This window comes from Macrobrachium nipponense, chromosome 14 (genome assembly GCF_015104395.2).
Source record: "Macrobrachium nipponense isolate FS-2020 chromosome 14, ASM1510439v2, whole genome shotgun sequence".
Taxonomy (NCBI): Eukaryota; Metazoa; Arthropoda; class Malacostraca; order Decapoda; family Palaemonidae; genus Macrobrachium; species Macrobrachium nipponense.
In genome coordinates, this window is record NC_087207.1 from 51742526 (window position 1) to 51755176 (window position 12651).

The 12651-nt window shown below is 40.2% G+C and overlaps 1 pseudogene; it reads left to right on the top strand.

The window, feature by feature from the left end:
* Positions 1–457: 457 nt before the first annotated feature.
* LOC135226226 (general transcription factor IIF subunit 1-like) overlaps positions 458–12651 on the top strand; it is a 29076-nt pseudogene continuing 16882 nt past the window's right edge.

Here is a 12651-nt window from a genome sequence, read left to right on the forward strand (position 1 = left end):
AATTCACAAGAATAAAAAGGAAGTGATAGTTAAAGCTAATGTCTCCGTCTTCTCAAGATGCAGTGAGAGAAGTTTTGGTATGACGGCTGCGAATAATGCTGTTGTTTTCTCTTTGAATTTTAATGAGATATGGGCGGTTGAATAATACGCTTATTTTTTACAAATTAAATGACATTTTCGCCCACTGCTCTTTATCGAAATGTAATTCGCAAAATATATTTAACTTCATAAATAGTTTTTAAAGATGTAATACCCAAGTTTAGAGGAGAGCAGCATGTTTATTAACAATATTAACATTTTGTTGGCACATATTTCATGTTTCGTTCTAAGTTCATCTAATAACTGCAAATGAATTGCTGTATTTAGATGTTACAATTCTACTTGAACTCATAACGTCAAAACGTTCTACAAATCTTGCCCTCTACCTTGAACCTTTGGAAAGGTGTAACTCCCATATTCAGTTAAAGGTATTTCGTTCATTAAGCAAAAGCGGTAGCTGCTGTACCCACCTTGTTGGTGTAAACTGTGTTGCTGGAACAAGTTTATCGGCTATTAATCGTTGCAATGAGTGCAGTGTAGTAATGTCAGGATTCAGCAATACATTCCAGGTAAACAAAATAATAGTAGATTTACTATAGGCTTATTTTTTGTTGGATTAATATAATTTGGTTTCCTGTAGCTAGCAATGTTTAGACACTTTGGGTGTACAGTATTTAGGTATAAAACAGTTAGTATGACATAGCACGTGAAGGTATGATATCGCTTGGTTAAGAATGGTTATAATTTGGTGCCATGAATATTGACAAGCTCGCAACTAAGGTCAAAGTATCACATTTTCTAGTCAACCCTCAAGTGAATCAACCATGACTATGCCAGTTGACGTTTTTCTATACAGTTTTACCTCCTGAACAAGAATTTAGGATATTTTTTTCGGCCGGCTGTAATTAACGTGTAATTTACCTTTGAACTCTATCATACGGTAAGGGGGACGATGGCAATGCGGGGTTCTGGGTGGGGTAAAACACTGGCGAATTATGCCGTTCAACTGTATCCTACGGTAAGGGGGACCGATGGGAATAAGGGGTTTTGGGTGGGGTAAACACTTGGGGGAAGGTTTTGTAGTGTTATTGTGTCATTTCCTCTGATTTATGACATTTGAAACACGAAATACAAGCTTAAATAAAGCGATAAATAAACCAATAATGGAGCCGTTACATAACCAAAATCACTTGTTGCTACTGCTATTACGACGCCGAATCCTACTACGCATGCGCCGAGATATAAGGGAGCTTTTAGTTCAGACACAAAGTTCCTAAGGAGATAAATGATGGGGTTTTTTGTAGGGGGTTACATGTATTTAACCAATCATGATGTATTATTAACCCTACGTTGCGATAGGAGACTTTTGGGGTGGATTCATGCATTGCTACATATACTATTCCTTTTCCTCATTTGTTTTGTAATTGTGTTATATTATTTCAAGCTTTTATTTCTGTTCCGTTTATCATAGTATTGTTTAATATGTGCACTGACTTGTTCTCACTTCATAATGTTGCCTTATATACCTTACAATATTACGTTACAATTGAGGGCAGGTCACTGAAACTCTTCTGAGGGGTGGGACTAGAAGGCGGTTTTAGGACGTTTCGAGACCTTTCTGTCAATGACGTGAAATTGATGGTATTACATTTTTTGAAATTGATGGTATTACATTTTTCGTGAAATTGGTATTACATCTTTTCATTTTACAGACATTCCAATTCACACATTCATTTTTTCTCCCTTCTTTTTTCTATACGTATTCACCTTTACATGCCTGCCTGACCCATAACAATTACTTGTTCTATTAGCTTAGGTTGGTTAGCTTATGATCCTAACCTCTATGTTACACTTCTAAGATTACCTTCCTTTAAGGGGGGACTTCGTCCCCGGTCAGGCAACATGTTCTACTAGATTAGGTTAGGTTACGATCCTAAACTATATGTTACACTTCTAAGATTACCTTCCTTTAAGGGGGGTACGCCCCCCCGGTCAGGCAACATGTTCTACTAGGTTAGGTTAAGTTAGGTTGGTTAGGTTACGATCCTAACCTATATGTTACATTTCTAAGATTACCTTCCTTTAAGGGGGGTACGGGGTCCGGAGCCCCCCGGTCAGGCAACAGGTTCTACTAGGTTAGGTTAGGTTAGGTTTGTTAGGTTACCATCCTAACCTATATGGTCAGGCAACATGTTCTGTTAGGTTAGGTTGGTTAGGTTACGATGCTAACCTATATGTTACATTTTTAAGATTACCTTCCTTTAAGGGGGGGCTTCGTCCCCGGTCAGGCAACATGTTCTACTAGATTAGGTTAGGTTAGGTTACGATCCTAACCTATATGTTACACTTCTAAGATTACCTTCCTTTAAGGGGGGTACGCCCCCCGGGTCAGGCAACATGTTCTACTAGGTTAGGTTAGGTACGTTGGTTAGGTTACGATCCTAACCTATATGTTACATTTCTAAGATTACCTTCCTTTAAGGGGGGTACGGGGGCCGGAGCCCCCCGGTCAGGCAACATGTTCTACTAGGTTAGGTTAGGTTGGTTAGGTTATGATGCTAACCTATATGTTACATTTTTAAGATTACCTTCCTTTCAAGTGGGGTACCCCCCCCCCCCCCACCCCCCCCCCCCCCCCCCCCCAGTCAGGCAACATGTTCTACTAGGTTAGGTTATAGGGTAGGTTGGTTAGGTTACGATCCTCAACCTATATGTTACATTTCTAAGATTAACCTTCCTTTAAGGCGGGGGGGGGGGGGGGGGGGGGGGGGGGGGGGGGGGGGGGGGGTGGGGGGGGGGGGGGGGGGTGGGGGCCCGGAGCCCCCCCCTGGTCAGGCAACCATGTCTACTAGGGTTATTTTTTAGGTTAGGTTAGTTTGTTAGGTTACGATCCTAACCTATATGTTACATTTCGAACATACCTTCCTTAAGGGGGGTACGGGGGGCGGAGCCCCCCCGGTCAGGCAACATGTTCTACTAGGTTAGGTTAGGTTAGGTTACGATTCTAACCTATATGTTACACTTCTAAGATTGCCTTCCTTTAAGGTGGGCTTTTGGGATGGGGGAGCCCACTGGTTAGGTTACACAATTTTTACAATTGTCCTCAACATTTCTTGTTATGTTCAATCACCCCCTGAACTGGCCACTCTGATCCTTGAAACTTGATAATATTCTATTCATTATTCACTAACATGGTCTTAGACTTGTACTTGATAATTTATACTAAGTACCAGATGTGTAAATACCAGATGTAAAAAAACGTGTATAGATATATAATATATATTTTCATGTATGTATGCATTATTAGCTCTTATGTAAAATGTCCCCCTACTGTAAGGTTTCATTGCAATATTTTTTTATTTTATAATATACACGATAACTTTGGTTTCATAAACATAAAAGAAGCTACGTTTGTACGATTTCACTCAACATTTGTTAAGTTCAGTTACCCCCAAACAGGCCTCCCTCATTTCCTATATTGTCCACCCATTACAATACAGTGTTCGTGTTTTTTTTTTCACAAACGTGAATATATACCCCCCACCCCATCCTCCCTCCCTACTCTGTTTCGTGGTCTCCACCCCCCCCCCCCCAGGCCCTCCCCCCCCCCCCCCCTCCCTCCTTCCTCATGACAAACTTGCCAATGTCAACCAGCCAGATGGCGTAAGAACTCCCAGGCACCTCCACCTCCTCCGGCCCTCATTACTAACTCGACTCTGCCCCGTACATGTGATAACTGTTTCGTTAGTTATAAGGACATTTCAGCCCATTACTCAGGGCAGTATGAAAGCTTGGTAATATACTGTCAAGATCATGGCAGTGGCGTACTTTAAAATCCACTTCCACGACCCCAAGACGAGGCTCCATGCCTTCGTGAAACCGGCTGCTGAACTCTATCCTCCACCTCTTTAAGGTAAGGTTCCTAATCTTTATGTACTTTGTTAAATTGTGTTTTAGTGTTCCAAAGGTTTAGTGCTTTTGATGTCGGTGATATTTAGTGGGAATTATTTACCACCATATCCCAGCGTGGCTTTACCAACTTGTACCTCTGCCTTCCTCTTCCGGTAACCCCCCCCTCGCCCCTTTTACTGGACATAAGGCTCCCTATTAGTTACGTATCAGACACCCCCTACCAGCATTCAAATATGGCGGTTTGTTTACGTTTCATGGCCTCGAACCAACACTTCGAAGTTTGTTCAGTCGAAGTAGACTATGGCAATTGATGTTTTCCTATGTTATTTTGCTTACTTTACAAGAGTTTAAGGTAATATTTTTCCGGTCGACTGTAACTAATCTGTTATTTACCTTTGAACTCTGTAGTTGGTACATCGTACCCCTTATACTGTCATGTAATCTTCAGAGGTAAATTACAGTTTAATTACAGTTGACCGAATAAATATTACTTTAAATTCTTGTTCAGCAGGTAAAATAACATAGGAAAACGTCAACTGCCATAGTCTACTGTACCGCGGAATGCGGACTTAGAATTACCGTTATTTTACCCACTGAACAAGAATTTTAAGTAATATTTATTCGGACGACTGTAATTAACCCCCAAGGGCCAGTACTAAACACGGCAGTAATTCTTCAGAAGCAAGCCGCATCACCATTTTCTAAAAGACAATTAACAATCCTTCATTTAATGGTGTTTTTTTCAGTGAATCTCATCTTGTTTTCTTGAGGAAATGTTATTTTAACCCCCTTTTCCACCCAACAAGCTTGGCCCCCCCCCCCCCCCCCCCCCCCCCCCCCCCCCCCCCCCCCCAGTTGGGAATCAGGGGTTTTGGGTGGGGAAATACCAGAAAGGAGTGCTTAGCAGCAATAATAATTGGGAGCACCTACAGATTCGCGGGCCCACTCGAGCGCCGACCGAAATCGGCGGAAGAACACCAAAGCCAATATGACGGCGATACCAAAACAACAAGAAACAAAGTAGGGAGCGACTACATATCCGCAACGATCGATTTGTGTGTGCTGTCAGTAAGGCCGTGGCAGAATGGCGCTTCGCGCCTTATCCACATATTTAAAGATTCTTGGCAAGCACCGCATGTATTGGCAAGAGGTAATGTTGCGCTGCGTGCACTAGCCACAGGGGTTACAGTACCTAAAGGCATTCCTGTTGTAGTCGATCCGACAAATAGCTCCACAACACTCGCAGTTTTTTTTGCATTAGGATTAAATTATGTCTTTGAGCATATTCAATCACAACTTCTTTACCACCACTAGACAAATAATGATGAAATTCACCGTAAACCACATTGCACTGCAAACAATCGGTAGGAAATCGAAGATCTCTCAAAATTAATGCCAGAAGGGCCAGCCACTGCCTCTGCCATAGCTACAGGAAGACAAAATGCCGGTTTTTGCTTCATTATTCGAGTATTCAGTCAAACAAGGATACCAGCGGACACTGGACAGGTAACTTTATTACTCCGCTGAAATGCTAATGTAACTTAGTTTTCGACTAAAGTCTTTCATAATTGGTTATGAAACCCATGACGTTATAACAATGTCACACCTCTCAGCCAATAATGAGTAACTTGAACTGCATTTGTTTGCGTAAGAAAGTAAGTTAGAGGGCTCATTAAAAGTAAACATTACTGTAGAGGAAACACCTCTCCCGACTTAGGAAAAATTCAAGGTAAAAACTTATCAAGATCATTTAATTCCTCCCCGTTCAATCTCTCATATAATGACTATACTTTTTATATTGCTTTTCACATGCTCTTTCCATGTAGGTGATTATTTATTTTAATATCCAGTGCAGAGTGCTTCTGAAGTATTACCTTTAGGACTGGCCCCTGGGGGTTAATTACAGTCGTCCGAATAAATATTACTTAAAATTCTTGTTCAATAGGTAAAACTGCATAGAAAAACCGCAACTGCCATAGTCTGGGCCGCCGTGGATAGGTACCCTAGATCTACCGAAACTTTTAGTACATTCATGCAATGGTCAATGTGTGATTAATTAGTTTTTCGCCAAACATGTAAGCCATAAATCAATCTGACGGTTTCTCGTTTGTTTTGTGAAGTGTTTTCATTACCTGTGGAAACACTAGCATTTGTTGTTATGCCCCAATATGCAACAGGGTAATTCTAAGCCCTCATTCCGCGGTAAAGTAGACTATGGCAGTTGACGTTTTCCTACGTTATTTTACTTACTGAACAAGAATTTAAAGTAATATGTATTCGGACGACTGTAATTAACCCCCAGGAGCCAGTAGTACTAAACATGGCGAAATACATTGAACACATCAATCCCTAGAGGGTGTCGTATCCGCGGTTACGTTCCTTGCAGGGTAATTCTAAAGAATAGTTTCGCACGGACTGCAAGGAACGTAACCGCGGATACGACATCCACTAGGGATTGAGGCGTCCAATGAATTTCCCTGTGTTTAGTACTGGCTCCTGGGGGTTAATTACAGTTGTCTGAATAAATATTACTTTAAATTCTTGTTCAGTAAGTAAAATAATGTTGGAAAATGTCAACTGCCATAGTCTACTTTACCGCGGAATGAGGGCTTAGAATTACCATTACTAGAAATAGTAGACTGGTTTTTTCTGACATACAGCTATGATTTTTGTAGTGACTACACTTTTAGATGAATTAGCCTGTTGAGGTTTTAGTATGAACAGCTGAACATCTCTCTGTATCATTAGAAACTTTGATTAGAAATATTTAAGATTTCTTTGTTTCCTCTTAAGGTTAACCCAACCTCTTACCTTTACCTAACCTCACCACACTTCACCTATCCTATGGGCGGAGTTGTGAACTTACCTAATGCTTGCAGACAGCCTCCATACATCTTGTACCCAGTCTACCATCCACTAACCACTTCTCACTTAGTGTACCTTTATTTATCAAAGTTCATGTCCCATGAAGTTGACCTCTGAAGTTTTTGAACAATAGATTTCCGTACCCAGTCTAATATCCACTAACCACTCCTCACTTAGATTACCTTTATTTATCAAGGTTCATGCCTCTTGAAGTTGACCTCTAAAGTTTTTGAACAATAGATTTCCGTACCCAGTATAACATCCACTAACTGCTTCTCACTTAGTGTACCTTTATTTATCAAGGTTCATGTCCCTTGAAGTTGACTTCTGAACTTTTTGTACAATAGATCTCCATGCAGTGTTGATTTAAATGAACTGTGTAATGATGTTCATGTGCCATTTAGACCACGGATATCCAACAAGGCACGGGTTTAACATCCTACCGGATATTAGACCTAGTTCCGAATTATAACATTTGGCGTCATTCTTTTCAGTCCATTGACTCTGGAGAGTTCTTGAGGATTTTGATTGTTTTATGTGAAGTACTTTTCTTTGACTTATTAAGAATTTAATAAGGTAATAATTGCAAAATCAGTAAAAGTTTGTGCAGTGTGTGTTGGGCCTAATTGCACCTTTGATTGAGTATACCATACCTAACTTCATCCAGTGTAACCTCAGAGGTTCTAACAATGGTCAGTAGAATTTAAAGCAGTGCTTTATCATATATTCATTGCAATTCAAATCATTGTTATGATATCACGTTTTTCTTACATATTATGCAGTTATGTAGAATTAATCCCACCAGTTAGTTTAAAATATCCATCAGTGTTTCAATTCATTAGGTCGAACAAGTTTAAAATATCCATCAGTGTTTCAATTCATTAGGTGGAACGTATTTGCTGGTGTGTTACCTTACATTACTGGAAGATTTCACAGCTTCTCTTTAGTGGCCCAATACGTTGTGATCATCATTCTACTATACAGTAAAGCTGAGCAAAGATAGAAAGCATTTGCTGTTACACTATGACACTAAACTAATGAAGCCCTCAATGGATGTCTTCCTTCATTCCACTACTGAATAGCTATGGTTTCTTCTGAATGCGTTTTGTTTTCCCTTTATGCAAGAATACGTATATGCATGTTGTTTATATCATTATTGTTATTTCTGCTTTATTTCTTTATTTCAGGGAAATGTCTCTTCATACGTCGTAAAAGCTCCAAGGTGAGTGGTGATACTTTTTCCCAGATACTGAATTCACATTGATTGGAACATGGGTAAAATATTTCACCCATTTAGACCTATGATCTTCATTGTTAGCTTTACTGCTCAACAGGACCGCCACAAAGAGATTTTCTGTGATGAGGTTTGACTCCCCCCACGGAATAGACTTCAAGTCCTGGACACAGGCGAAGATGGAACGGGAAAATAACTGGAAGCTATATCGAAGTATGGAAGGGGATACACCAAAGTAAGGTTTTCAGTTTAATAGTTATAAATATATATGTTTTTAACATACATCAATAGATAACAGTGATAGTTAAGAGGTTAGTTTGGTACATAACATTGGAGAAATACGCTCATTATTTATGCAAATTGTATCCTGCTTAAAAGCTGACCAGAGGCATATTGCTATAGGGATGCATCCTAGCATAACCTTCTCTTGACTAAAATATCTCACCTGTCCTATGGGACAGAGTCTGTTTTATACTGGCACACACTAGCCCACACCCAATGCGACTTCGTGTATAGCAGAATGACGTTAAGGCAGATACTGTGCATATTCATAAGTATATCACCTTCATTTATATACCAAACCTGACAGCTGATAATACTTTTAGAATCATTCCCAGTGACAAGACCATAGAAAATTTTAAACTAGTTGCACACCTAGATTAACTACTGAGTAACTTGGGATATTCTGTGCATTTCCACAGTAGGTCTTACTAACCAAATATTTTTGAAAGACACTCTATCCATTTTATTGGATATAAGGCTGGAATGTGTTACGTGTAAGCACAGCTTAAGGCAGATCCATGACATATCCTAAGTCTCGGCATTGTCTATCATAGAGAATTTTTTATGGTGGTGGGACAGAGGCAGGCAAGGCCACTGATAATATGGTCGACCACTGCCAGAAATGGTCTTGATTGCTTTCACTGTACCAGAAATGGCAGACCAATCTTTTTGGAAAGAAACTGGTAAGTAAAGCAAATTGGGAATCAAAGTAGTATTAAGAGAGTTTCACATTTGGTAAATATGACTCCTATGAGCCTGAAAGGCTTATGGCAGAGTCTGTCGTAGAGATTTGATAACTGAAATGCCACTCCCATTTTATAGCTCTGTGTGGTTTCTATCTAATCCTTCTCTCTATGCTGTTGTTGACAGGTACGGTGGAGGATCGGAGTTTCGCCAGGAGGAGAAGGCAGAGGCGAGAAGGAAAAGGTTGGGAATACGCCTGAAGCAGTACCGTCAAGAGGACCAGCCTTGGATTTTGACGGTTTCTGGCAAGAAGGAGAAAAAGTAAGCCTTGAAAATGAAGTTATCGCCAGTTGATATTTTATTTGGCGATTCACTCAAAGTTTTCTCTCCTTTGATCGTATCCATGGAAGCTGTAAAGTGTTGAATAGATGCTTTGTTTTAAATCAGATGCTATGTACGGCATCAGTGATTATAATGCTACAAACCTCACTGGAAGTTCACAGTAGATCGAAGTTTTCTAATTGCAAGTACCTTATTACATGTTTTTTTCAATTATTTAGCACTTCAAAATTATTGCTAAATGGATTGATAAAGTTTAAGGTGAAAAGTCATTTAGATTAAGTCAATTATCACCCTGAGCTAATGTACCAGATCAGTGAGTCTACAGTTTCTTATATCTGAACAATGTTTGTGCATAAGCCATGAGGAAATCTGGAATAACGGAATGGATGAAAAGTGGAGAGAGAGAGAGAGAGAATTTAGTTAAGAACCAAGAATCGCTACTAAAAAGCACTGTATATTATAAGACTCTGCAGTACAAATTGTGCTACGCTTTATACCACATTACAGTTACAATGGAAAAAAGGGTTTACACATTTTTCATGAATCTCCACACTTTTCAGTAAACCTTATCAGAGATTGAATCAAACCCTGATATCAGAATAGCTTAATTTCTTTCTTGGTTTAGATCTAGGCGTGTCCAAAATGTGAAGGGATCATGACGTTACGAGGGCTGCATAGTTAATAAAATTACGTACATATTCCGTAAAAAGTGACTAGTAGGTTCTAAATGAGTACATATCTGGTAAAAAGTGACTAGTACTTTCTAAATGTATTTGTGCATTATGGAGGACTTGTGGAGTTCCATTTGACAGCGTCTGAGAGAGAGAGAGAGGGGTAATTGGTGGTTGGATGGTTAACGACTGTATTGGCTGTTGGTGCTGGTGCTGTTAGAGATCAGAGTTTTGTGTTTTTAGTTAGTTTTCAGTCAGTTTTCGGTCAGTCTTGGGTTAGAGCCTGTGACAGTCAGTTTCGACAGCAGTATGTTATAGGATTGGAAGTCAGTTAAGTGTTGTGTGTTATTGATGTGTTGTTTGGTTGTTGTTGAGTTGGTGTTTTTTGCTTTGGAGTTGTTGTGCCTGTGTTGTTGGATTTGTTGTGCTTGTGAGTTCCTGTTGGGTTATATGTGAGTTGTTATGGTTGAGGGTGGTTGTTGGTGGTGTTAGTGGGTATGTGTGTTGCTTTTTTGTGTTTTTTTTTAGTAATTGTTTGTGCATTGGTCTTGTATCTTGGCTGAGTTCCTTGTAGTATGCTGGGTTGTTGAGTTTTGGTTGTGTTGTTTTGTTGTTGCTGTTGTGTTGGGTTGTGGTTCTTGGACTTTGGTTTGTTGTTGTTAATGTCTCAGCGACCTTGACCAGCAGACAGCACAGCATAGCCCTGGAGTATCTGGAGTTGGTAAGTGCATGTGTTTTGTGTTGTTGTTGTTGTTGTTGTTGTTTTTTTTTTTTTTTTTTTTTTGTAGGGTGGGAGCTGGAGTGATTAGGTTTATGTGGGAGGGTGGGGGGGGGGGGCGGTATTTGCTGCTGTTTTTTAAGCTTCTGTTCCCGCCGCATGTCGAAAACATGTCTTTGTACAGTCTAGATCATAATGAAACATTTCAATCAGGTACAAGGGAAGTCGAGCAGGCGGTGTGTCTGAAAACTCTTCGTGGTACATCTTCATGCAGGGTAAAGATGGGGCATTTGAGGCCTACCCAGTCGAGGAGTGGTACTGTTACAGGCCTATCCAGCATTACAAATCTCTGACTGAAGAGGAAGCTGAGAAGCATTTTGAGAGGTTGGTAGGAAAGTTATATTGACTGACTAACATCAGAGTATTTCTTCATTTCTCTAATTCATTTACAGTCATAGCACATGTACTATAGTAGATTCACATCAACCGTGCATTTGGTGTCTAGGCCAGTCCCTTAAGACGCTCCGGATTGGCTGAGGATAAGCCATCACAGGGCTGGAAACTCTTTCGCTCGAGAGTTCACATAGACAGGACGTATGTTCCACCCCTCCCAAGGGATACTTTTGAAAGACGTATCCCCCAGGAGAGGTGGAACATAGATCCTACCCATGTGAACTCTCGAAAGAGACTGAGAGTTAACAGCCCCGTGACTGGCTTATCAACAGCCAATCAGGAGCGTCGTAATTGACTGGCCTGGACATCAAATGCACGGTTCATGCGAATCTACTGTAGCCTGTCCACACTAGCAGGCATGATCGTCGAGCACTTCCAGCTGTGTATATTTTCTCTCACTTCTGAAGCAATGCTACCCGACAATCGCACTGTTCTGGCTCCACACTCGGTCGGTCAGTTATAGTGGAACGCATTATGGGGACAGTGTGTGGCCGCCGGGCAGTGCCTGCTTGCGTGGACAGCGCCTAACTAAAGTATTGTTTTTCTGAAAGAGAGAAGACTTTTTATATTCAAAATTTAACCAACTTACGACAAGCTCTACCGAGACTTTATTATACGTGTTAGCATGAATAAGTTTAGAGGTATAAGTATAACCGTGTATCAAAGCAAAGTCTTCATATAATAATTCAAGCACGCGTCAAGAATGTCATGCAATCCTTGAAGCAGAGGGAGCAGCAATGATTCACATAGGCTTTTTTGTTTTGTTATAGTAGAATCACTACTTAATCGATGTTCTTTCCAGGCGTTCAAAAATCATGAACTACTTTTCTCTCATGAAGAAAGAGACCGCCACTCCTGACGGTGAGGATGATCCTGCCATGCACAAGAACAGGAGTTTCTTAGGAAACCGTAAGTTGTTTTCATGCCAATTTACACACTCGTGACTTAGACCTGGGTATTTCAATGACGGATTTGTCGTCGTCTCACAGCAACTACGTTGCTGTGAGACATCTATGTTGTACGTTCGTGCAGATTAAATAACAGGATGACTGAGAAAAATGACAACAACTCACTAGGGTCTCACATCAAAGCTTGTGTGCCTACTACTAGTAGAAGCGGCAATAGATCGTAGTGAGACCCAAATAGCGGTAGAATAAGACACGTTATTATTATTATTATTATTATTATTATTATTATTATTCAGAAGATTAACCCTTATTCATATGGAACAAGCATACAGGGGTACCAGACTAAATTGAAGTGTCCAAAGAAAACTATGTTCATTTGAAAGAAGTCATGTCAGTTTATCTTTGGTATGTTGACAAGTCTCTCATGTACATTGGGTAGAATATTCCTGTCTGTAACGAGATGACACTATTGTTCCTGTTTAATTATTTTTAGGATAACTGACGCTTTATTTAATGTCCATTCCATAACAAGTTGCATCAAAT